This window comes from Pagrus pagrus (assembly GCF_965226575.1).
Source record: "Pagrus pagrus genome assembly, chromosome: 3".
Taxonomy (NCBI): Eukaryota; Metazoa; Chordata; class Actinopteri; order Spariformes; family Sparidae; genus Pagrus; species Pagrus pagrus.
In genome coordinates this window covers 20459082-20485542 of record NC_140187.1, presented here as the reverse complement: position 1 = coordinate 20485542, position 26461 = coordinate 20459082, and the positions used below count along the sequence as shown (strand labels likewise).

The 26461-nt window shown below is 40.9% G+C and overlaps 1 protein-coding gene across 1 annotated transcript in view; it reads right to left on the bottom strand.

Annotated features, from left to right (window-relative positions):
- The window catches only part of LOC311254572 (retinoic acid receptor gamma-A-like), a 56571-nt gene extending 30110 nt beyond the window's left edge, over nucleotides 1–26461 (bottom strand). The window contains exons 1-2 of the mRNA XM_084348415.1: nucleotides 26389–26461; nucleotides 21346–21484 (exon numbers count right to left, since the gene is read on the bottom strand). The gene's annotated coding sequence lies outside the window, so the exon portion shown is untranslated. The remainder of the gene's footprint in view (nucleotides 1–21345; nucleotides 21485–26388) is intronic.

Genomic DNA, 26461 nt, shown 5'->3' with positions numbered 1-26461 from the left:
CTGAGAGGCAGAGTGAGAGAATTATGAATTTACTAATGTCTCACTGAGATGAAAACACAGAATCAGCAGAAATACGAGCGGATCCAAGTAAAAATGTCCACATCTGTTTTTGAAAAATAGATATATACAGGCCTGGGGATTATCGGGATACATGTAACGGGATTACGTAGGATACAAAAAAAAGTAACTGTATTCCGGTAAAGTTACAGGAGAAAAGAGGTAATTAGATTACAGATGCATTCAGGAAAAAAGAGGGTTAGTGACGGGATTACAATCTTAAAATAAAGAACGATTTCCTGTCTGTAACCATGTGCACACATAAAAACACTTCACGTGTCTCACACATCACTCTGGTCTAGAGTGTAATTGAAAACCCTTAGATTCAATAAAAGTCATCTTATTGATTGATTTGTTTTTTCTAGACTTTATTTGCATATGTTTGGTACTGAGCTTATCCAAAATAATGGAAAGTAATCTAGTTACATTACTTCAATACCTTAATAGTTTGATACTTTGATTAAGTTACTGATTACATTTTTAGTAAGTGTATTGAAAACATTTTTAAAGTAACCGTCCCAACCCTTAATATAGATTCTGTTACACACACATCATTAAACTTTAGTTCATAGGTTGTTGTTTTTTTATTAAACAATGAAATGTTTTATAAACCGTTTAGAAATTAACTGTTTATTTACTAGGTTGCAACTAATGTTAATAAACCTTTAGAATCTGTAAATAAACATGAAATGTGTTAAAACCCATTTATAAAGCATTTCAATGTTTATTTACAGTGAAACTCAAAATTTACCATTTATTTCAATGCTACTGCAGAAGGTTGCCCCATGCCTGATAGAAAACTGCTCTAAATAAGAGGGCAGGAACACACGGTCATGCAAGAAAACATTTCACAGCTTTTATCTTAAGGTTAGATTGGCTCAAATGATCTCTCGGGGTCTTTTGATATCTATCGACACAGATTATGATTTGTTCAAGATTTGAGATATCTATTTGTGAAAATGGAGATGATCACATAAAAAATTCAACAGCAACACATCTTTCCAAAAACAGTGTCCCAGTTACTCTCAATAACCCCCAGTGAGGAACAATCTCTGCGAGCAGCTTTTAGAGGGACTATTTCTTCAGCAGAAAGTAGTTCCAATTAAGAGTACGTGCAACCATTCACCTCTATTGCACTAGCTCAACATCTTAAAACCTGGACAAATATATCCAAAGTGTTTGGATGGCTCCACACAACTTGATTAAAAGACAAAATCTAACCATAACAGTGTGCTCCAGATTTAATCTCCGCAGATCCTTAGAAAATATGTTTGTCTGTTTGCTTTTTATGTGGGCGAACTAACCCGTTAAGCACATGGTGGTACTAAAATTAACAGTAAAATCAGAACAGATATTCTTTTGTTGGGTGCTTCATCCTTTCTTGGTATTCTTACACGTGTGCAATTTAATAATGCACATGTGATGAGAGTTTTTTTTTTTTAGATATCAGGACATTTTAGACGATAATCAAAATGTATTGACCCCACGTTGAAACTGATGCCAGTCCTGCAATAAACCTGACCTTCATGAAAGTGATAATGTTAATGTCAATGTTGCTGATGCTCCTGTAGTCTGCGGTGCTGTTTAATTGCATTATATTTTATCGAGGGGTGTTTCTCATATTTATTCTACGTTCATTGATATAAATGGGGTGGACAAACTATAAGACCAATCATCGGACATCTGCCCTGCTATTATTAGAGTGAAAGTCTCCTACGTCCTTTTGTTATTACGGCAGCCATTTCTTCCCACACACACGCGCTCATACAGTACATATTACAGATTCACACTGGAAGCCACAAAGTCAGCGCGGTGAATGTTGTTTTTAAAGTCATATTTCCCATATTGACATTTTTTCTGTAACTGCTTGGCTCCGCTGCGGTTTTTCTTCACTGCGAGCCGAGGGCCAGTTAGGGAGAGTCCCTGCAACTATTTCCACAAAGAACTTTTGTGTTCGACCATCAAAGAATGTCAAACACAGGTTGGACAAAGTGTGTAGTGATTATAATAAGCAATTACATACACAGTGTGGAATGGACACTTTTTTTTCCGCTGCAAAACATATACATACACATGCCTCTGTAAAAGCAGAGCACGGAAACATGCAAGCACGGACATGCAGGCTGCAGACGTGAACGTACACAGATGTTCTGTGACTTTAATCATGTTCGTGGGCAAGTAATCAGTGGAAAACACACTGCGTTCACACATGCTGAAGCACCATTTGAAGCTGCAATTGACCTTGAAGAATGAAGGAGTAAATACAGGACAGAGGATCCTTCCACAGATGCAGCTTTTGAGTCCTTCAAGTTGACTCTTTATCCAATCAAATTCAGAGACTGAAATCACTAGTATGAAAGCCAGATGTATAAAAGGATTGGGATGGAGAAAAAAAATAAAGTGTTGAAAGCTGGAAAAAAAAAAGATGGAAAAAGATAGAGGGATACAGAGGGAAAGAGAGGGAGGGAGTTTCAAGCATCTGGCAGGCCATGTGTAAGAAGTGAACAGAGTCCTATTAATTAGAGCCATACTGGAGACTGGATTAATAAGAGAAAGAACGGACTGTGGTAAAGCAGCATGGGAGGAGGGAGGGGAGAAAAAAAACGGGCCGAGTGGTTGTAGAAAACATGCATAAAAATAAAGAAACAGTTTTATTTCCACTAATAAACTATGAAATAATGTGCGGCCGAGCCAAGGAATGGTTTCTTTCTCTCTAATGAGTTACACCCCCCCTGCCCTCCTTCACCCTCCCTCCAGGGGGAATACACCTAGGGTTGGGCAACAAAAGCAGTGCTGTGTCTCTGGGCCTCAAGGCCTCAATGCTGCTTTTATGAGACCTGGCTGGGTCAGGTCAGACTGGGTCACCTGGTCCTGGTCCTGCTGACACACAGACACACACACACACACACACTCTCTCTCACACACACACATAAAACACACAAATGATGCTCCTTTTTCCCAGACTATGACGATTAAAAACAGCTTTGGTGTAGAAACGATGGGGCTTTCCATCTCGCTGTCTTCCAACAAGCCGCTACGTACCGTCGGCTTTGCTTGTTTTCACAAAACTTCCATCAAACTTCACTTTTGGGGAGCTGCGTCATTGCGTTCAGCGCATTGTTGCAACAGCTGTAAACATGGTCCAGCTGTAAACAGTTGAAATGACAAAAACAATTTTTTGAATAACATGTTTTAAGTGCTTATTAGGAGCATCATCTGGAGCTGGTTATCCTGGGTGTAAATGTGACTGAACTTTATGGTTTTTCCAACTCAAATCAGCTTGAGGTTACAGTTATGAAACTACACACACACACACACACACACACACGCACACACAGACACACACACACACACACACACACACACACACACACACACACACACACACACACACACACACACACAGAAGGTCATTACTGAGAGTCTGTCTACACTAAACTGGTTAACTTTAGTTTTTATTTACATGTGAAAACAGCCTGTGTCCAGACTGGCTGTTCCGGAGCCAACATGCAAGCTAATGAAAACAAACGGCACACTCGAAGCTCCTGCATGAGCATGTGATAGCTCCGTAGGACTCGCAATTTGTGGCCGGCAATCATTTGTGAAAGGTGACACTGCCACCGTTTCCGTTCTGCATGTAAGCAGTACTTGGGAAATTCCCCAAGGCTGTTTTCATGAAGATCTCTGTTCATACTGAAATGCAAAAGGAAAGATCTCCTCTGTTTCATTACTTTCTTGGTCAGCAAACAACAACACTGTCAGAGCCAACATCTGGTCCGGAGTCAGACAGACACAACTGAACGTGCACAAAATAATGATTTGTTTGTGACTCATAAATGCCACGTGTTGATCAGGAATTCTTGCTTCTAGTTTGTGCATGCAGCTTAATGACATCTGTTTCTGTGATTGGTTCCACGGCAGGAACTTTCCCCAGGGACTAGGAACCCCCTTTTTAACCCCCCCAAAAGTCCTTGCTCTGGTGGTAGTAGTACCCATAAGTACAGGAACTTTGGGGGTGGGGCTTGTGGTGCTGAACAGTTCTGATTGGTCAAGTATTTGCAGCATTTTATTTCAGCCACTGTTTTTAACAATCTGCAGCTTCACTGTGGTTCGTCACATCAACATGGAGTTACAGAAAACAAAAATATGATATGACACGTATGTGTGTTCACATCTAAAAACAGCCATCGCTTCTTCATACATGAGTGAACTCATTTGCCGAATGTTTGCAGGTCTTTAAACCACGGTGGAAATGCAGACAGCACGCGGCTGAAAAACCTCGTTCTTTCTTGGAAAGTCATTCCAGAAACTGAGGGTTTTGGGTACTTTGTGCTGAAGTGTGGCTTTTCTGTCAGTGATTCTTAACTTTACTGCTACCAAGGCCTCCCCGTCCACACAAAAACACCCAGCCATCATTTTAAGACTCATCCTCTGAGAAAAACTGTTGTCATTTGATTTAAAAGTGTGCGGATTTGACATAAGCCTCAAACGCAAAGAAAAGTTGTTTTCCCAACCAGAGCTCAAATTAACGACCGTTCTATGTAATGATGGATTGTGCAAAATGAAAAGTTTCCATAACATTATGGCAGTAAACAGTTTTGTTAGAGGTCCATCAATCTTCCTTCTTTTGAGAATTTTGGTTACATTTTTAGTTGTTTTTTTACGGCACATTATAAAACAAATGTCTTGTTGGTCTGGAGATGGTCTGGTGCAGCATTTTTAAGGAAATAGATGACTGGAGAATTACAGTTAATCTTCAGTTTTATGGTATAATGAGTCCACTTTTAGGGCTGAGAAATGTGCGGTGATAATAGGAAGTCTATGAGTCTTTCCGTCTCAGCGAATGAACGGACGACAGCCTCAGTTAGAGTGTTCAGAAACTGCAGCTTTATAAGGGTGCATACGTTAATGAAAAATATACATGCCATTTACAACTGGCACTTTAAACCATTCTCGGTGTAAAATTCAATTCAAAAGCTTTACAATGGCAGCAACAAAAGCAGTTGTATTGCCCACGTACTTTTGCATGGCATCCATCAGAACTTCAACATGTGTCGGCGTGCATCTCTTCTTTGCTTTGGAGTAAAAGGAGAGTTAAATCTTCTCTTTTCAAGGATTCTTTAAACAGTCCTGGTTCAGCGTTTATCCCTCTTTATTTTTACTGGCATCATCTGATCCAGTCTTACTCTGAACAGTCTCTTAGTCCCACTCTTTTTTGTCTCATGTCATAAAATCCCCCATCAATGCCACTGGTTACTGTTGTGAAACAGTCCTTACTGTAGGTTCAGGCATCAAAACTACTTGGTTACGTTTAGGAGAAGATCGTGGTTTAGTGTAAAATAAGTACATAACATTATGTTTATTATGTAAGTTACATATATTTTACTGTATATAAGTGACGTGACGTTATATAAGTGAACGTTGACTTTTTGGTTTGACACACACAGGACCTGAACAGTGGTCTCCTGGGTGTAAGTCCTGTCTTTGACTCATCCATCCAGCCTGACCTCCTTCCTGTGTGGATCTTGTCATTCTTTAGAGGCCAGACACACCAAACTGAAATCGATGAACTGGTGGTGATGAAAAACACACTGCAAAGACTGCAGCCGATGTCCAGACAGCTTGTATGTACTGCGGCAGTGGTAGCCTGTATTCGTCATTCAAAACGGGGAACCTGAAGACTCAGGACTGCGGATACACAAACCATTGTGATGATAAAGCGCCGTCTTTCACACCACTGTCACTAATGTAGCAGCTTCTAGTCAAGAATATGTGCGATAAAAAGTAGCAAATGGAACTGCTGAAGAGGCGGAGGCGAAAAATTGAGCACTGATTCACATAACTGAACAGTCAATCAGAGGGATTTCTCATACCGACCGGTCCAGCCACCAATTCAACATGCTCAGTCAGCCAAAAAGCTGCTGACAAGAGCTGACCAGAGCCCACTAGTGCCAATGGTTCAGGACACACTGCAAAAAACTAGGGCCACAGATTCTCACTGATGGCCCCGAATATGGCTGACAGCCGACCCTCGGCTTGTAGTGTTAGAGCCCTTATACTATATACCTGACCTGCTCTGAGAATTGAATATTGCCGCAGATTTGTTTAAATTGGAGTTGGATGAATGCCTGTTGTGTTTCATGTAGACACTAAAGGGTACCTTGTGTGAGACGTGACAAAGGAAAATGGTATTTGATGACCCGGGAATGAGAAATGTTTGTTGTAGCTGTGGCCTAGTGGTCCAAGATGCACACAAATCCAGTTCTTGAATGTCTGCCATCCTGCCATCTGGACTACAGGAAAAATGACATAAAAACCTCCCTATTTCCTACACTTTTTTGGACTGCACAGTCAACATTATTTTCATGGCAAAGCACCATGTGAACAGTGGGGAATTTTCAACTTGTCTCAGAGTACAAGCGCATTGGCAGGTTTTAGGATTTCAGTCAGAACGTTTCAGGAAGAAATGAGCAACAGCATTGAAAACAGTTCAAACGTTAATATTTTCCTGGAAATTGAAACAGTGTCAATTAAGTGACTCCAAACTGTAACCAGAGGGTATAAATGCTCAGCTTCCCATCACACAATGATGTCCTTTATCTCTTTAATCATGTGGTTGATAAGTCCTCAGTGCTGGTTTTTCAGGTGGATTAGCCGATGATGTGTTCACCCCAGAGAGAGTGTGAGCACTCGTCTGAAAGTCTGAATCAAAAACAGATAATAAACACATTTGGATCTTTTGGACTGAGAACAGACCAATTGAACCAAAAAGTCTGCTCCTTCACTCCACACTTTCTGCTCTTTCCTCCTCTGACTCAATAGAATGTTTAAAAAAAAAAAAGTGCGTTTTGTCTCTTTCCAACTATTTAGTCATCTTTCTGTTTAAAAACTGTTTTCAAACCATGTGACTCAGCTGAAAAATAGGCTTCCTCTTGTTGAGTTTGTTGGTTTTGTTTGTTATCTTGAGAAGTTCTTTTTTGGATCTTGGCTTTACTTATCTGCTGTTCTCTCCCTTTTATTCTGAAATCTGTTGTTGTCACTGTGATATTGAATACTGAATCTTTTTAGCCACTTTTGACTCGCACAACAGAATCAAGCTAATGGTTTTGTTTAGCTTATGTATCCATGGAGACAGTGTGTAATAGTGGGAGGGAAATCAAGAGGACAAACTCGAACATGATCTTGCTTTTAAAACCACAGAGTTTCTGTACATAGAGTAAACTCAAAGGGAGACTCTGAGTGGATATGAAAGCTAAAAACTCCCCCGAAAACAGCCAAATGCAAGAAAGAACATGACTTCAGCGAGGACAATTAGAAGCAAACCATAAAACCACAATCAAATCTGTCTTATTCTGGGAGAAGGCAGCCGTGGGACGAGCTGCTCCGAACGCACTGAGGAGAAAATGCATATACTGACACACAGATACCATTACAGAGGAAGAAAAACATAGGCACCAACACCCACAAACAACTTAATTAGATTTTCCAACAAATGACCGTACTATATTTTATGTCAAGCTGACATGTAAAAATGTTTTTGAGGAGTACAAATATTGCTGGGCCATAAACTATCAGTGTCAGACATCCATCTTATAACCGCTAAATGTTTCTGTCTGTGCAAACACATATTTTCAATTTATGCGAGCCATTATGTCAATAATGTACACACAGATGTATATATAAGGCCTGGAAACAATCTGTTTTCCAACTCTTGTTGTTGGTGATGATTGCTAGACTTTCATGCTATTAAAAAGATTTCCAGTAAACGGGATCCCATCTCTCTTGCTTAGTTTACAGAGGCCAAAAAAAAAAGAACGAAAAAAAAACTGACGCAGGAGGGCAAAATTGATAATCCATTTATTCACTGTGATGACCAACCTTAAGGCAATAGTTCCACATTTAGGAAAAAGTTAATTTTTTCTTTCTAGCCAAAAGTTGGATGATCATATAAGCCAATCATTTCCAAACAAGTTAAACTAATTCCTTGAATTCAAAGTTACAACTCAGTCTTCAATCCATAATACATCTATCAAACAGTTTGAGTGTATGTAATCACCAAAATAACACACCAATGTTCTTTCAGTTGTTATCACAATGCTTTTTTTTTTCATTTCACCATCATGTTGAATTGTTCACACAACCACTCTGCCCAGTAATGAGTTTAGTTACATTGCATTTGCGTGTAACTAGTACTGTATCCTGAACGATGCAACTTTCAGGTAGGTGACCGGTGGAATTATTAACAAAGAACATTTTGTTTTATTTTAACTATACAACTACATGAGAAGCTGCAAGTTTTACACAAACAGCATGTTTCTATAGAGACAGATTCAATATTCTTATAAAACTACGAACTCAGAGAATAGGAGGTTTGTTTTCCATGAATTACATACATGCTCATTGTCTTTTGTGTTATATCTAACTTATCTAGTTTGTTATGTAAAGTTTATTTGAGCATCTAGAATAATGTATTTAAAGACTATTAAGTAGTTCTGATTGAACAAAAACACTCATCTGCAGCAGTGCTGACGACTCATTAATCTTTCACCATTCACCAACTGTACTTTAAAAAAAATCTAAATCTGTATAAATTCTGATATTGTTTTTGCTAATTATCTTGTGTGGCCTGTCCTCTTCCTGTCACCTTGGAGTGGAGGTCATGTGTCTCGACGCAACTTGGCGAAAGATTGGCCTGCTCCGTCATCCTCCCGGATCCACACTCTTCATGTACATTTTATAATCTACTTGATGCTTGTATCATCATATTTTGTCACTGTAGTCTGTATACGCTGAGATGTTGTTGTTCTGTTCTAAACACGTGACATCTAATGCACGTTTGTCCGTCCTGGGAGAGGGATCCCTCCTCTGTGGCTCTGACTGAGGTTTCTTACATTTAATTCCCTTGTTGCAATGGTTTTTTTAAATTATTATTGGAAGTTTAGTTCCTTACTTGAATCGGGGGTCTAAGGACAGAGGATGTCGTACACTGAACAGATTGTCCACTGAGGCAATGTGATTTGTGATCCAGCTCTGGGGGAAATGCGCTGATATTTAATTAATTAACGTAGAAAATATAAAGATCAATAAACAATGATAATAATTGTTAGTTGCAGCCCTAAATATATCAACACTTTTACTGTTAAAGGGGATCTCTGTGCCAATTTGGGTGATTTGTTCAAGTTGTTTAAGGCTGCTGGACTTTGGATTTCTTTGTGAAGGACTTAGGTCTGATTTTCTGCAACCAAAGTCCAAAGGATGAGACTTAATTCACATTCTCGAGTGGCTCGACTCAGTGCCTCTCTCTGCTCCGCTAACAAAGAGTTTCAATAGCTAACGTTAGTTTAGAAATGGAGTCTGCTGACGACCGGCTTCCAGCACAACACAGAAGCTCCACAGAGCCCCTTTAACTTAGTTGTTACCTTGGCAATAACTTCCCCGGGTCAATACCTACAAAATACAGTACGACCAACAAATATTCACACCGCGTTTAAGTACATAAAAGAGTTACAACAAACATCAAATAATCTACACCTGCAACAAAACTTATCTGTAAGCCACCATGATCGCTCTCCAACTTCGTCACCACAAAGTGTCACTTGACTAAATTATGGCCTTTCTCTTGAGTACAAAATTAAACTGTCCGACATACGTGGAATAACACAGTGTGAGTTCTGTGTTAGCACTGCTAATGGGGATGATGTTGAGGATAGTAATGTTTCATAAAACACACAATGTTGTCATTATGTGGAGCCAGCCCTGTGGGCTGCCGAGGGTCTCCAGGTCGGAGCTGAGGTCAGCCCCTTGTCGCTCCAGGCTCAGCAGCCCGGCCATGGGTCAGGCCTAATTGAGCTATTTGGTAGGCAGCTTTTCATTTTGTATTAAAGTGAAAAGTGAGCCTGAAGACTGCCTGAAACCCCCCACAGCCTGTGTCTCACACACACTCAAAAAGCTGTGCCTTGCTGGAGGATTAGAAGTGTGTTTAAAGGGACGTGTAGCCTGTACTGAAGAGCAGCCCCGGGCCATGATTAAACACACCGAGAAGCTCTCCGGACGCATTGAGACACATTCAGCCTTAAATTGTGAAAAAGTGCAGTGAAAGCAATAATGAATGCTACAAGCGACTTCCAAAATCTCTGAAGCCAATTGGGCACGTCAAGTCGAACCACAGCCAGTCCGTGGCTCTCACCGAAATCTCTCAAAATAACTCTGCGGACAATATGTAACTCTGCAGAACAAGAAAACAGTTGTGTCTTCCCCTCTCTCTCGAAAAAAGCAGCAAACGCTTGCGTCTTTGTTTTGGAAGTTTGAAGTTTCCATTTATATGTAGAGAGCGATGAGAACAACCCTGTACAAAATCAAACTCAGCTGACACAGACCAGCAAAGAAGATGGAGGTTTTTTTTCATATTGAGGAAATAAAGAAGAAAGAAGTCAGTGAGACGGAGAAAAAGAGGGAGAGGAGCCAGACAGCCTCCTCAGCCTGAGGGGCTGCCATTCTTGAAAAGTGTAGAGAACAAAGATGAGATTGCAATGCAGTTAAAGTAGTTACATCCAACACACCCAAACCCGTGCACAGTTTCTTCCCCAAATGATGAAAACAAAGGGAAAAAAAGAAACAGGAGTTAACCAAAAACAGATGACCAAAATGTTAGAATTTAAAACCTGAAAACATCTGACCTGGGATCAGAGTGACAGAGTTCACTCAGTAGCCGACATCCACTGACAAAGAAGAAGAAGAAGAAGAAGAAGAAGAAGAAGAAGAAGAAGAAGAAGAAGAAGAAGAAGAAGAAGAAGAAGAAGAGGAGTTATATTTAGTGTGTCTGTCACTGATCTCTAATATATATGCTTACACCCAGCTGATAAAGTGCTGCTTATAGGCTGGACGTGCTGATGAGCATTCCTCCAGACATTAAGGAAAATTAATCTGTGATAGATTTGTCAAGAGTTTGCCAGAATAGCTCCTTGCATTGGAGTGCATAGCATAGAGAGGCATGGTGAGGCCGGTCAGCAGTGTGGTGTTAGCGGACAGACGGCTCGATCAGCTGGGAGGAAGCACTTAGCATCTAAATCACAATCATCAATCAGGCGATACGTCCGTATTTATAGAGCACGTCGTACAGAGGATGCTATTTGAAATGATTCACAGACTGCGTTTCAATACAAGCGGGTCAGAAAGTTTATTCACACACATATACGTACTCACTCGCTCACACACACACACACACACACACACAAACACAATGCAAAGCAGCAGCAGCAGCGATCAGACACACAGCAGACCGTCTTGTGATATCCGGACTAGCTTATTTCAGTGTTTCCATCCCGCTTATGTAATTGTGTGGATGGAAACCTGTTTACATAACCTTCAGGGGAGGGGGGGATGAGTGACTGAGTGTGTACATACTCAGGTAGACCAGACCTACTCAGCCATTTGTGATGTTGATGGAGTGATCCATCAAGACTGACAGCCGGTCTGTTGGCTGAGTGCCTGCAGGCCTGAGCAGCCACTTCGTCTGCTGCTGGAAAATGGGCCTGAGATGGTTCCTGAGCTCACCTGTAGCACTCAGCCTGACCGGGACAGATGTGTGCAACAGGAGAAAATAGTACGCACCGTCTTGTGTGGTAACTTCTTCTCTTATTTAGGTCATTCTATCAAAAAAATGGGGATTTCTAACATCAATTTTTTAACGTGAAACATTCCCCTTTCATCTTCTGTTCTGATTACTCAGCAACTGTGAATCAGAGTTTCTAAAGTTAAGAATAAACACACAGATGTGCATCCAACACACACATCTCCTCGTTCGTCTCCTCACATGGAGCGGCCCGGGACCACATGCAAGTGCCGATCAGCTTTCATTCCCCTCCTTAGCCGTTTCTGTTGTTCTTTCTCCCTCTCTTGAAAATCTCTGTTCTCAATTAAAGCTGTCCTCAGGAAACTCAACCTCTCCGCACATGTTGTCCCAGAAACACACACACACGCAGAAACAGGGAGAGAGAACGGGAAGAGAGAGACAAGAGAAACACACACACACATCTCACTCATGCTCTGACATGTCCTCTCTGTCTGTCCTCTTTTCTCACACACCGCCAACACACTCGAGTTGCAAGGAAAAAAGAAGATCTTAAAGATGGGTTTGAAACGCAAACTTAACAGACCTGGAAAGTTGTGAACTCGGCACACAGTCTGGTGGTCAGTGGGGGTAAGTCAGTGGCAGCTGAGAAGGAGCGTAGTAGTTGTGTTTGTCAGTCAGAAGTCCCTCTCGTAGCGACGGTGGAGCTCAGCCTGTTGCATTCCGCCTAACTCTCCTTTTCCCGTCTCTCTCTCTCTCTCTCTCTCTCTCTCTCTCTCACTAACACACACCCTCTCTCCCTCTCTCTCTCTCTCTCCCTCCCTCTCTCTCCTCCTGAAATCATTGTGTACTTTGATTCACAAACCCTGCCTTTGTCACGTGATCCAACACTTCAAATATACAGCACATTTTTTACCAGCCACAGAATGCCCGAAGGAAGGGAAAACAGGGTCCAGAAAGCTTGGGTTTCATCTTGCTGCCCACCCCCTTCTCTTTCCCCCCTCTCTCTCTCTCTCTCTCTCTCTGTTTCTTTGTCTCAGACTCTCTCCCTCTCTCTCTCTTTACCTCCAGTCCTTCTACAGTGTCCTGTCAGTCAACGTTCTTTTGTTGGATTCTCAACTCTGCGAGTGTTTGTTTTGCATTTCTAAATTTGTTCCTCCGCTGCTCACCATCCAAAGATAGGCCTCTGCTGCTCACACACCAGAGGAGAGAGAGCGGTGCATGCATGCATGTACGCACACTAATGAAACAGTCATTAACTCACAGACATACACAAACACACATGCTGCAGAGGGGCTGCACACCTTTGGGGATATCAGTATCAGCCCCTGGCTCTAGCTCCGTGTTTACAATGCCTCGACTTTGGGAGTGTGGCCAGCCAAAGTGGGAGTTCAGGGGCCCGAGGCCAATCAAGGACCACTCAGTGCTTTATTGTGACTACATATCCCTAATGAGGGAAAAATACACCCTAATGACGCAGGGTAATAAAAGAAGCGAGTTAAAAACTGGAAACACAGCCTCAATACTGTGATATGTATTAAAAATGTAAATAAATTCAAACAATCATAAAAAAATGTAACTTGCTTCGGTGACACTTTATAACCATAATTCATAAATAGTAAATGTATGGTTAATCAAACTTGAGTTAATAGTTATTTCATTGTTAACAAACAATGAAATGCTTTATAAACCATTTATTAAACTATTGTTAACCATATAGTTGCAACTGATGTTTATAACACTTTGTAAATGGTTAATAAATAATAAAGTCATTCATCTATAAACATCTATTAAGTGAAGTTTAAATAACTATAAATGTACCATATAATAATGATAGTCTTTACCTTGGTTATAGGACTGTAAACTGCAACTATTAAAGGTGCACTATGTAGTTTTGGGAAGAAACTTCAGTCAGAAGGGAAAGATCTTTATTGACTGGATTTGCATAAACAAACTAAAACTTTGTTTTCATCACTGAATTAAATAAATAAACAAACTGACCTTAAAGGACAACACAATTTCACACTGTTTTACTTTCTGGGGACCTTATTTTCCCCTGAGAACAGCTTGTTTATTCAGTAATGGAAAAGTTAAATATTTCTTAGTTTGTATTATTACCTTACTAATATTCAGTTCAGTTCAGTTCAGTTCGAATTTCTTCTCCAAAATACAAAGTGCCCCTTTAAATGTACAATACATTTAAAGTGCTACAAATAAAAAGACTGTGCAAAATATTACATCTAGAGATCTACAAATCTGGATATCTTCTCTGAAAATCATCCAGAGCCTGGTATATACGTTAGATGACTTTATTAAATCTCCAAAATGCAAACTAGCATGAGCTGTTTTCCATCTTTTCCCATGCAGCCTGAGAAGTACAAAGGGCCATTCTCCCGGCAGTTTCCGCACCTTTAAATCAGTTCAAGCGGACTCTTCTCCTCCTACAGGATTTTCCTAAGCAAATCAACCCAGCGGTTTTCTGGTAAGGAAGCATTTGATGGAGATACATTTGATCCGTGATGAGATCAAACCTGGCCAGCCGGCCCCTGAGGGGCAGAGCTACCTGCCTCTTCATGTCAGAGATAAAACTGTCTGCTACTGTCTGACTGACTGGCCTCAGTAGCGGAGTCAGCCCACTACAGGCCGATCCATGACAGCAGCAGCCAGCGCAGGTCACCCACCAAAATAAAAGCTGAGACAAGACCAATTTCTTTTAAATTCTCAGGTTGACAGGTTGTAAATCATAAAATAACTGTACCTGTCCTCAACATGATTTTCATAAACATAGTTAAAAATAGTTAAATGTTATGTTTTTATCAACCATGTCTCCTAAAAATTATGTTTATATACACTCAAGTAAATCATTTATTCAGTTGGCCCGAAACTTACACCCCGTAACAACCTAAATAAATAAATAAATAAATAATGACCTGGGAAAAAAAACAGAAATTGAAATATAAAAATGCCTAAAAACGTTAGATTTCCATATTCATACATCCAATCAAATGGACCAGACTGCACAGAGGCCTTTATTATTTATCGTTATACTAACCAGATGAGTTCTCTTGAAAAATGAATCCACACTAAAAGCTCACAAAAGAACTGTTGAATGTCTGTTCTTCTAAAAGGATTTCACTAAATCCGCCACCAAAGGCAAAATCTTTCTTTTTTGACACAAAATGGCGGGCCTTTGCATAAAGACACTGAAATGAAGCAATGCACCACCAAACTCTCCAATTGTTTTATGTTAAAAACATACAAATGTTGCAACACGTTTCTGTCGTATCACCATTTGTGAAGACCTCTTCATGGTTTCCTTTCATACATAACATGCAAACACTTGATGTAAGCCACATGGCGAGGCAGGACTGGATAAATGAATAAGTAAATAGTTCTGTGCAGTAATATGATATGTGTGTTTTCAATAGTAGAACAAAGGAACAAAAGAAATCTCTGGAATGGATTCTGTTCCTAATGTACAAATAAAAGACAGAGATTGTTTTTTCTGTTGTTGTCTACCTCAGCACCTTTATTTTTGTGTCAGGGGCATATTAGACTGAAACACACATCACTGAATGGTTACTATAACAAAATCACCATGCATGTTAAAATAAGCACAGTATTTAATGTCATTTTCTGCTGAGTGACTTCTGACTTGGATCACATTTTTTGATGACTTGGCTCGCAAATATGGAACTGGGGAGCGAGCGTCCAATCACAGGTCCACTCTTCGACCATCTGGGTTAGTGCCACACTTCTCAGCAACAGCGTTGGCGAGGAGCGAGGTGAAAGGTTAGTCCTGTTTGTGTTTCTGTGTCAGTGAAATGCGCAAAGAGGAGGGGAGTGTATAACGTCTGGCTGAGTGTGAAAGAGGCATTTGTGTATTTCTGACTGTAAATCTGTGAGGCGCTAATAAGCACATGTGTCCACATGCTGATACACACACACAGACACACACTCTCAGACACATTCACAGACATTTTCATACCCCCCCACCCCCACCCCCCATCCTCACCCTCACCCTTTTTCTTGTTCTGTGTCGATGAGTGTCAAAGCAGATTGACTCAGAGAGAAGATTAGGAACATGAGAAGGGTTTCGATGAGGCCTGCAGGTCGGGCACTACTGGAGGCATCTGATAAAGACGGCCGTAAGATGTACAGGAAAGAAGACAGAACAAAGAAACGAAGGAGTAAAAACCGAAAAGGAAAAAAAGAGGGGAGCTTATAACTTTCTGCAGAGCTCGAAATGGGGCCCTTTTTGGCAGCGAGCAGCGGAGAAACCGCAGAATGGTGCGACTCCGGAGTCGAGGGGTGGAGGAGGCAGGAGAGGAGGGGGAGAGTCGAGCGAAGGACAAGGAAGCCGGAGAGAGAGCGGAGAAGAAAAGAAAGGGTGAAGGAGGAGGGTGCAGACGGCAGGTTTTAATCAGCAACAGGCTGTTGGTAATGAGATCACTATCCCACTGCTCTCAGATTGATGTCATGTGAAGCTCTGTGGTGCACAGAGAGGCATGCAGAGGATGACAGGCATGCATGACAAGCTCGCCTGGGCACACACAAACATACAAGCGTACATGCAACAAGGCAAAGCAGACTTACTCTCATATTACGGCTGGCGAATGCCCACAAAACCAATAAACACTGGCACCAAAAAACTAAAAAATACACATGCACAAGACACAAAGAACCTTTAATACACCACAACTCCCTGCTGTTAATTTTCTTCAAGCAAGAAAAAGAGCTGACACAAATATAATCACACCCACACATACACCATAAACACGTTTCGGGTCCCACGGCTCCTTTATGTCTTTTCTGTCTCTCAAACAGCTAAACATGAACACAAAGAACATACTGTACCAGTGGTGAGGGCTGGCTAGACTCGCAGGCATTAAAAAAAAGTGAGAGAAAAGGAGGACGAGGGGGAAGAGAAGGAGGGAGAAGAGTGACACTCTGGGTAGCAGTTGTCAGTTTGGGGTTATAAAGTTTAACAACCTGAGAGATGAGGGAGCTTTTTTATTAAAACACAGGCGAAATATGGGTAAACCATATGTGTGCACAGAGATGTGCGTAGTCACTAAGCTGAGGCCCAAAATGTATCTTAAAGCGGCAAAGAAAATTAGCATTTTTTGGTGGCACGATCAGTGTTCGTGGCGAAGTACAGAAAGAGGACGGGGAAAGGAAAAGTAGGTTGGGGGCGCACATGTGCATCCAATGAGCAGTGAATAGTTTTTCCTATATAAATGTTCCCCAAAATTCAACCATGATGTCACCATGAACCTGTTGTGAACTCAACTCTGTCAACTACCATTACTGTCTCATTCCGTCTCTGCTCCCTCCCCGCTTCACCGCACCGTCTCTCCATCTCCGTCCACTCTGTCCCCATCTTGTTCTCGGCCTTCCAATCTTTATCTTTCGCCGTCCGATGTTGTCTGGCAGCATTTTTCTTTTCAACACAAACTGCGTGTGCACCCCTCGGCCCCGCCGCCCGCCGCCCGCCGCCCCCCGCCCCCCGCCTCCTCCTCCTGAGCCAACCCCCAAACACAGAAACTGCTCACAGCCATTTGGAAAGTCTCTGGTATAACAAGGACAGTTTTAATCAGAACAAGCTGGCATATTTTGGCCAAGACCTGCACTTATGGTAATTCAATCAGAAAGAGACGGGGGGGACAGCGGGGGGAGAGCAAAAGTGAAAAAGGGGCACGCGGAGGGTAGTAGAGTGTGAGACGGGGAAATAAGAAAAACAGAGGGAGGAAAACGGAGACAGTGGGCGGATAGGAGGGTGAGGTAGGGGTTGAGTGGTTGAAGGAGTTTGATCCACATGTGGAAATGATTGTCTAATTACAGCAGATATGTATAAGTGTTACTGCCTGGACGACAGATGGTGATTGGAGGGCGCAGCTATGCGAAAGCGAAATGATTGGATGAGCGAGAATTTAGGACGGGTAATTGGAGGAGGAGGGAAGAAGAAGAAGAAGATCGAGAGAAGCGTCATGGAGGCTCCTGCGTCACCTCCTTCTCCTTCCTCTTCAGCCTTAAACACAAGCTTTTTCGCAAAATTCGGCAGCTGCCCATCATACACCTGAAGGCCACATTCAGCCCGCGCGTCACCCGCAGACAAGACAGTCTATAAAGATGTACTCTTCATCAATTCACCTAAGATTATCAGTGGAAATGTCGCTCAAATGGCTGACAAACTGCAAATTCCCGTTTTAAAGAATTACTTTGACATTTTGTGAAAAATGCGCATTTTCGCTCTTGCAGAGAGTTAACGATAAAAGTGATACCACTGTCATGTCTTCACGGTTAATATGAATGTACAGTCAGTTGCAGGTTATCTTAGCTTAGCATAAAGACTGGAAACAGAGCGAAACCGCTAGCCTGGCTGTGGTCATTTAAGGTAACAGAAAACTGCCTACCAGCACCTCGAATGGCCCTTTCGATACACGTGTGATGGCTTGGCTCGACTCGTTGTGACTCGGCGTGTCAGTCCAGAGCAGAAGGCATTTGCATCTCCATTACAACAGGGCTACCCGCATAAAGGTGTGTCTTTAACAGATGACGCGCTTGTCTTGAGTTGACGACGTTTACATGTAAAAGCAGCGGGCTGATCCATGGCTGTGACTCGTGGTCAAAGGAGCTACTGTAAAACGGTGAATAAATTTCATTTCATATGAATTCTTCACAATAAAAGCCTGGCGTTATTTTGTTATTCGAAAACTCTTATTATGAAGCGGCAAAATCAGGAAACGTTGGGTTTTCATCGGCAGCAGCTTAACGGAAATCCTACAGCCTACAGCTGAGAGGGAACGTGACGAAACAGTAGCATAAAGCCGACGTCTGAGAGGACAAATGGGGACACGGAACTGAGATGAACCTGCAATTCACAGAGATACAGTAAGGGGCTACAAAAGTGCTAAGAGCTGAGCACACAGAGACTTTTAAAAATGTCTCTATCTGTGGTCTCCTGCACAAACATGAGTTTAGTGGCACAACACACACTTGTTTGAGGGGGCGAAGGGGGGGTCATCGAGACGTCAACGAAAACCCATTTGGAGACGTGCCAGGCGCGTTCTGGTCTCACTGCGGAGACGGTCCATTTCAGTCACGACTCGGCACAACGTGGCGCAGTTTAACTGAAAATGGGAAATTCAAATCAGAACGCCATTTTTTGACTTAGTGCGCACGAAGGACCCAATGGTCAAGCCACATTTAATTCAGGGATGAATAGGTCAGACTTTAATCATAATCAGTGTATAAACATGTAATTAACTGTTTATAACACTCTGTAATTTCATTGTAAGCAGAATTAAGTGTTACATATGAGTGTAATTGATAATATATGTTAACATACTGAGTAGGTAAACACCTTACAGCTGTGTATAAGGAAATATAAAATATTAAGATATTAAGTGTATGTAAGTATCAAAAGTGCAGGTAAAAGTAAATTATACATATATCTACATGTAGGTATATACGTTTTTTTTAAATCTAAGAATGGTTCATATTAAATTTCTGCTCCAGTGCTGCGTGCAATCTGCAAGGTAACTAGTTACTAGTCATCATATAATGTAATGAAGTAAAAAGTATGATATTTGCCTCCAGAATGTAGTGGAGGAGAAGTATAAAGCAGATTTCTTAATGTTTTATTTGCCCTAATGGACTCCTAACTGTCTCCACTCTGCTCACTGTACTAAAACAAAAGTAAATACACTAAAGTGTTGGGATACATCAGGGGTGGAGCAGTCCCCCTCAGGATAACCTGGCACCTCTTCACAAGCATCCACGTGTCAACAGATCTCAGCAGATCCTGGCTGCCTGTTGCGATGTCTGTCTGCCTGTCAGAAAATGTAAATGCCCTCTGGAGGGTAAACAGGGCAACTATCAGACATAGGTTCTTATTGCTATCACAAACTGGCTTTGTTTTGTTTATAAGGAGACTAATGCGTAAAACATTCAGAAATCTGATCTCTGAATGTTACCTAGTGGATCCCAATGTCCTACCTTAATGGAGCCAGCAGTACAATATTTCATTTCTGATTGTTGACGTGTTTGTTGTTTTATCCGTTTTATTGTGACCAGCTGTTTCCTACATTCCCATCAAACGCACCAGAGGAGTCAAATCCAAGATTATGTGAACTTTTCTGAACTTGAGCTACTTTCAGCACAAATCATTATAGCGCAGGGACAAATGTGAGACTCACTTTAAGAAACACAACAGCTGGAGATTGTTTAAATCTAATTCAACTGGTAAAATAGATCATTAAAATCGGGAAATGGTTTATTAATTTGCACATATTACTGTCTAGTTTGCAAGTGTTGAAGCGTAGCTGAACAACAATGTGAGTCATTGTACAACTCCAGCAATTGGGCATTGTGTGGCTATTTGTAATCACAAAATCTCCAAATGGCATTAAAAGGTGCAATATGCAAGAAGTGGCCACCTGAGTTCATAGTTTTTATTTTAGGTTTTTTTTAATGGATATTCTTATATATTGCACCTTTAAATAGATAAAGCCATTTACAATAAATAGCATATTTCATTAAAGGTCTAGTATGTAGGATTTAGGAGCAGAAATGAAGTATCATATTCATACTTGTGGCCACCGTAGGGGCGTAGACTAAATCCTACACAGTGGATCTTTAAAATGGTTTTAGTTCAGTTCATTTTGAATTTACAGGATATCTACTGAGGGAGTGTTTCCACCATATAGAAATACGTGTAAGCAAAACCACTGTTGCATCCTCAACACTGGAAATTTCAAATATTGCTCATACAATCCCACATTTTGAGCTCTGTTCTTTCGTCATGTTAACATTTCATCTGACATTTTGAGAACACACACGTCCTTATTTTGGATTAACACAATCTTACGTGGATTATGTTTCGAGTCAAATTAAATAACAAGGCTTATTCAGTCAAACAATTTGCAGAAACGTGAGTTAATCTCTTTGATGTCACAGAGGTCTGCCAATCAGACCAAACCATCCTAAATATGTGAGAAATTGTCCCTGAGACATTGCTGCTCCACCTTCCTCATTCCAGAGACAGACAACTGCCACTTGTTTTGATCTTTTCAGCCGTGAATATTAGTGTTTCAACATATGCACGTATCTCCAGTGGCCTCCATCACCACCAGCTCTCTACCTACTGTGAAGTGCATCAGTATCTGGCATCCTGTGTTAACTTTGTGGTGATGGAGACTTGAGACATGATGGCTGCTGCTTAAATAATTACTGGTGAGGAGGAAGAGAGACAGAGAAGAGAAACAAGAACAGGCTAAATCTGATCCTCCGATCAGACTGGTCCCTTGATACCAGAAGATACCACCCTACCTGTACCCTCACTGGCTCTAGTTCTACCTGGACAAACATGACCAGCATCTCATCATTGCAGCCCATAGCTAGACTGGCAAAGCTCTCCTGCACAACCTCATATTAATATATGGCATCAACTGACTGGTGTTTAACGGCTAATTTGCCATTGCCAACCGCACCCACGGTCTCACTTTTTCCTACAAGTCTGCTGCCTCTGGAGTCACTACAAACCACAGTTTTCACATCTTCAATTGCTTCACTTACTTACCTCATATTCCCAGCTGTGTTTCTGTCTAGAGGCGGATTTTATCCTATTAATTGCACTCTGGTCTGTTTTCAGACGCACTGCCTTCGTATTTACCATTCATATAATATTAAAGCATTTAGTCATCGTTCATACTCACCTCACCTGACCCGAGAAACGAATCCCCATCCATGATGGCTCTCATCACCATGGTAACTGTCGAAATGGAAGAAGATGCAATACCACGTCAGCCTCTGCATGGGATTTACTGGGCCAGTGGAGCTGTTTCTGTGTTACAGCTGAAAGAGAGGGCTGAATATTAGCATTCAATGTAAATTGGCATCCAATATTAAATTATTAATGTTGGTATTCATTATTAATCACAGTTCCTGTTTCTATTTTGGTCATTTCTAGATGGTAACCCTACCCTAGACCCGCAGGAAACCTCATGAGTGATCATTTCAACCCTAACCCTAATCTTTCCTCAATCCTAACCAAGCAAAGGCGTACAGATCTCATGAGTTTCACAGTTCTCTGGTTTTCATCTAGCACTTGCCTTCTATTTGAGTCAGGTACAATATCTGGTAGTCTTTCTGGTTATGACTTTTTTCCGAAGGGGCAGATGTGGAGGATAAACCTCTGTCATACAGCATCTAAAACCAGGCTTTGGATCTAAACCTAGGCTTTGCATATACTGCCTCTGTATTGATTTTAGTTCACATGAGAGCTGGAAGGAAATTTGATGCTACTGAAATGAGTAACGCAGTAAAACAGGGCTGGATCCATGCAGGAGACAATAAATCAGCAGCCAACAATACAGTGCAGCACTGTAGCATATCTACAGAGTCAAATATGATTAAGATAATTGTTCTTTAACAAAACATACTAGGTAAATAATGTGAAGTGGTTAAAGAAACAAAGCGTCAATATGGTGTTACTGTAACTGTCAATACTAAGCGTGTCATGCAGGAGTGGTAGGGTGATGGATGATAGCCCTGGGCAAAACTGTACTCGTTCTCACAGGTGTCACATGGAGCAGTAACAACATAGCACTAAGCCTGAAAAAATGTAAATTCGCTGTGTGTTTTGCCGACCCTTATATACAGCGCCTCAGCACAGTGTGAGCATACACCACAAGCAGTTACTGAGGCTTGACTGCTCATATCTTTTCGTTTTCCCATCACTCTAATTAGAGCACCAGTGCTAATGTATTATATGTCTTATTTTAGCCCTCCGTGCATCTTTGCTAATATAAACACACATACATCCACAACCGTGAATCTGAAGTGTTGTGACAGCAGAGGTTTAATGGCCTCATACAGTTGGATTTAAACCCTCTGAGGATTTGGAGAACTTGATGAAACAGCCAAAAACAACCCACTTAAAATGAGCCCAACTTTTCATTGGCTTTTGCCTTAACAAGCACTGCCACCTTGTGGAATAGTCCTGAATTAACGAAACACAGTTCTGACAGGAAATGGGGAGAAATGTATGGCCCAACCCCAAAGTCCACACTCACAGTCAGAGACTTCACACAGCCCACCAGGGTTTAGGGCCTTCCCACTGTCAAATCGTGAAGTGCATGACGGTTCTCTTGCAGACATTTTGAGCCCTTTATGGCCACTTTCCGTAAGTATGATTTTCTGCATTTTTGTCTCAGGGAATTACCGAAAGTTCATAGCGTTGGGGTTCCTATGGGTGACCAGAGAAAGCCTGAAATCAAAAAAACAGTGAACATTTTTATTCACGCAAAAAAAATCTTTTTGAAATCACTCCCGAACGTCTGACATTTTCTCCTTGAACAAAAAAAGTAAGAAATTGAAAAATTAAAATAATAAATTGAAAGTTTTTTCCCTGAAACATCTAACTGAATACGTTTTCTATTTGCGCAGATGTGTATTTTTTTGTTTTGTTTTAATTTTTATATATTTTTAAACATAGAAACCCAGAAAGGTTCAGAAAGCTCATTGCAGCCTCTCTCACTAAAACACTGGCTAGATGACATCAAATAAGTCTGAGAGGGTTTAGGGCCTTAAGTCTCAATCCCAAGTCCCAATTGTTACCATGTTTCAGCCAAACATACAAACTTTGGAGAAAAAATAAATATATTAAAAAGTTACCTCTGACACACTTTTATTAAATGCCACAATGTGACACCCAAAAAAGTCCCCAGCACCGACTTCATGCCCCAAATAACTCCTCGTGTTCAGGTGACCTGATTCTCTGTTGGGTGCAATGAAAACAACAATATTCACATCTGTCTAACCCACCAGAAGTGACCTGCACTGCTTATTTAAGCCACAGAGGGGCGCACTGTAATCACTTATCATGTCTCCTGCAGGCGTCTGTTTCAGGTTCAAGATCACATTGGTGGTAAAAGTGAGGTCTAGGGGGGGTCTGCAGCAAAATTAAATACATTTACTCATTCATTTATTCCACTTTGAGAATGCTGGATAAATTCAGGTATGGCACATAAGGTATTATGAGCATTATATGGTTTAACTAACAATTTTCATGCAGCCCTTCAAAACAGTCTTCTCAATCTCTTGTTTTGGTAAAAGGAAATAAGGATGGGAGGATGTAAGATTTGACAAATGGCGATAAAAAACACTCAGGATAAGTTGACTGTGGGAAATTTCCACAATCGGGGTAATCATGGATGTCGTCACATGAGTGATTTAAAAAAGCTCGATGAAGTACAGTCCTATATTGATTTTCTTATTTATTCTGAATTACATCTTTCCAGTCAAAATAAACTAAAACTAAAAAAAAGATGTGTCCTATCTTTGATGCAATAAAAACATTTGTTTATTAACTAAATGTAAGGTATAGTGACTCCAGTATGATTTAGTGCCATTTTAAGAGATCTAAGCATACTTTGATGTTTGTTGGAATAATATCATGAATTGCAATTATTTTGTCAATGATAAACAACTTGAAATATGAAATGGTCCCGAGCTGAATGAGAAATTATGGAAAAGAGTGGAGTAAGGAACAAACAGGAAGTTGAGCTCATAAAACAACACATGATATCAGTGGCACAAACCAGTTCAAACACAAGCCAGTACAACTGTTATGAATGAGTTACTGCACCTAAATGTGGATGTGAAACACATTACAAACATGTTTATCAATGATAGTATTACATTATATATTAGTGCAGTAAAACATGTATGTGTTGTATTGCTTTTAAAGGAGAAGGACACGTTATAAAGTAATAAAGCAGGGCATCATTATCTCTACATGCAGAGAAACCTTCTAGGTCTTTTTTTGTGGGTCAGGGAATCAACAAAATCACTTTGAGTTGATAAGTCGTGGGGACATACGGGCTCGCGAAGAGACAATTTTTAACAGCCTTCAACATAAATCATTTTAGGCAATTTAATGTTATGGCAGGGGAAAAAATGCATAACAGGGCTTCATGACAGAGTCAGCAATACAAAAATACTCTGCATAAAACGCACAACGACCAACTGACAATCATCCACATGCATCACATCCACAACTTCAACACCATGCCAATCAAACAATGCCAGTATCACATTTACTGTAAAGCACTATCATCAACCAGTGTTTGTTCAGGGAACACTGACTGAGCATTACGCTCTTCTACAGCAACGCTCTGATATCACATTCATACGGACAAGAGAGAACACAAATATGGTGACAACCACAGTAACGACAATGACAGAATTAACAAGCTCAAATAAGATTAATCAGCTAAATGAAAGCAATAACTAGTCAGTCAACAGTTTTCATTTGTTAAAGGTGCAATGTGTAATTAGTGGCCATCTGTCTGCATAATCACTGCTCACTGTACCTGCTGTTGTCTAGTAAGCTCAGTTAACAGTGCAGCTATCGACTGTATTAGTTGACTCGGCCTGGACTGGGAGCTCAGAGCAATGGGGAAGCGGTGCTTTTGTTTTACGACTGGACTATCTCCTCTTCTGGTACAAAATGGCACAGTGTTAGCTAGTTAGCATGCTAACCTCATTTGATATCTCTGCAACACAAAACACCTCAAAAACTGACAAAAAATGTTTTCCAATTCTGTCGATAAGTTTTGTTCATTTTGAATGTTTTACACTAAAATTCTTACATACTGCACCATTAAGGGACATTAAAATCAACACTAATGACATTTCTTTTACAGAACGCTTTTTAACAAATTATGTTTTTAAAAAGTGATGGGGACAAAATCAGCCATTTAGAAAAGTGGCGAGGACATGTCCCCAGCGTCCACAGTGTAAATGACACCTCTGCTGGGAATGAGACCCAACAATCATCTATCTTTCTCACGTGTTTACAAACAGCCTCTACCATTCCTGCAGTCTTTAAGTCGAGGTACAGGATTGTTAGGAACAAAATGTATTTCCAGTATCATAAATAAGTCATTATGCAGAACGGCCCCTGTTACTGTTATACTGTAGGTAGATGTAGAGCTTTTATATACTATCGGGTAATTTAATCCCTAACAATGCCTCATAATATGTTTCTAAATAATCTTAATCCAAAATGAACACACAACTACATCTGATCAAAGCATGTAGAGGAGCAGCAACTGCAATATTTCTATCTGAAATGAGGAGAAAATGGAAATAACAAAGTACGAGTACCATAAAATTGTTCCTAATCACTCTTAACTTCAGTATTGAGCAACTAAATAACCTTTCCACCCCTATTATGAAGACTCATTTCCCATGTTTCTAAACCTGGGCTGGCTCTGTGCATGCAAAGATTGTGTATTGTTTGTACAGAGTTTCGACAGAGTCCAAATGTGCAGACATGCTTTGCACGTAAGTGTAATAAAGATTCTCTGAGGTCCATGACATGAAGATGCTCTATCATTAGCTCTGAGAGAAACTGATAGCCACGAGCAGATTACACTGAAATCCAGAGCAGGTGACGAGTTTAATATCAGCCACGCTGTGACCCCATAGCCTAATTCCCCACAAGTTGCAGGCTGCGGCGAGGAGTTTAGTTTTTGTTTTTTTAATTCAGCTCACCTATCGAAACAAGCGAAAGGTTGTGAATAATAACATCCCACCCGAAGCCCGAGGGTGGTCGGCGTGACCTAAATTTAAACCTCCACGTGCCTGCCAGCAACAGACGAATCTTTCTAGAGCTTTCTGAGGACACCGCGCTTATTTCGGCACATTCGGGCTATTTTACGATGCTCATGTTTGCACAAGCAGCTACTGACCTACATTCGCTCTCTTCCAGCCAATCCCCGCCGTTATTTTGGCTTTTAGCAAACACAATCTGCGGAGAGAAAA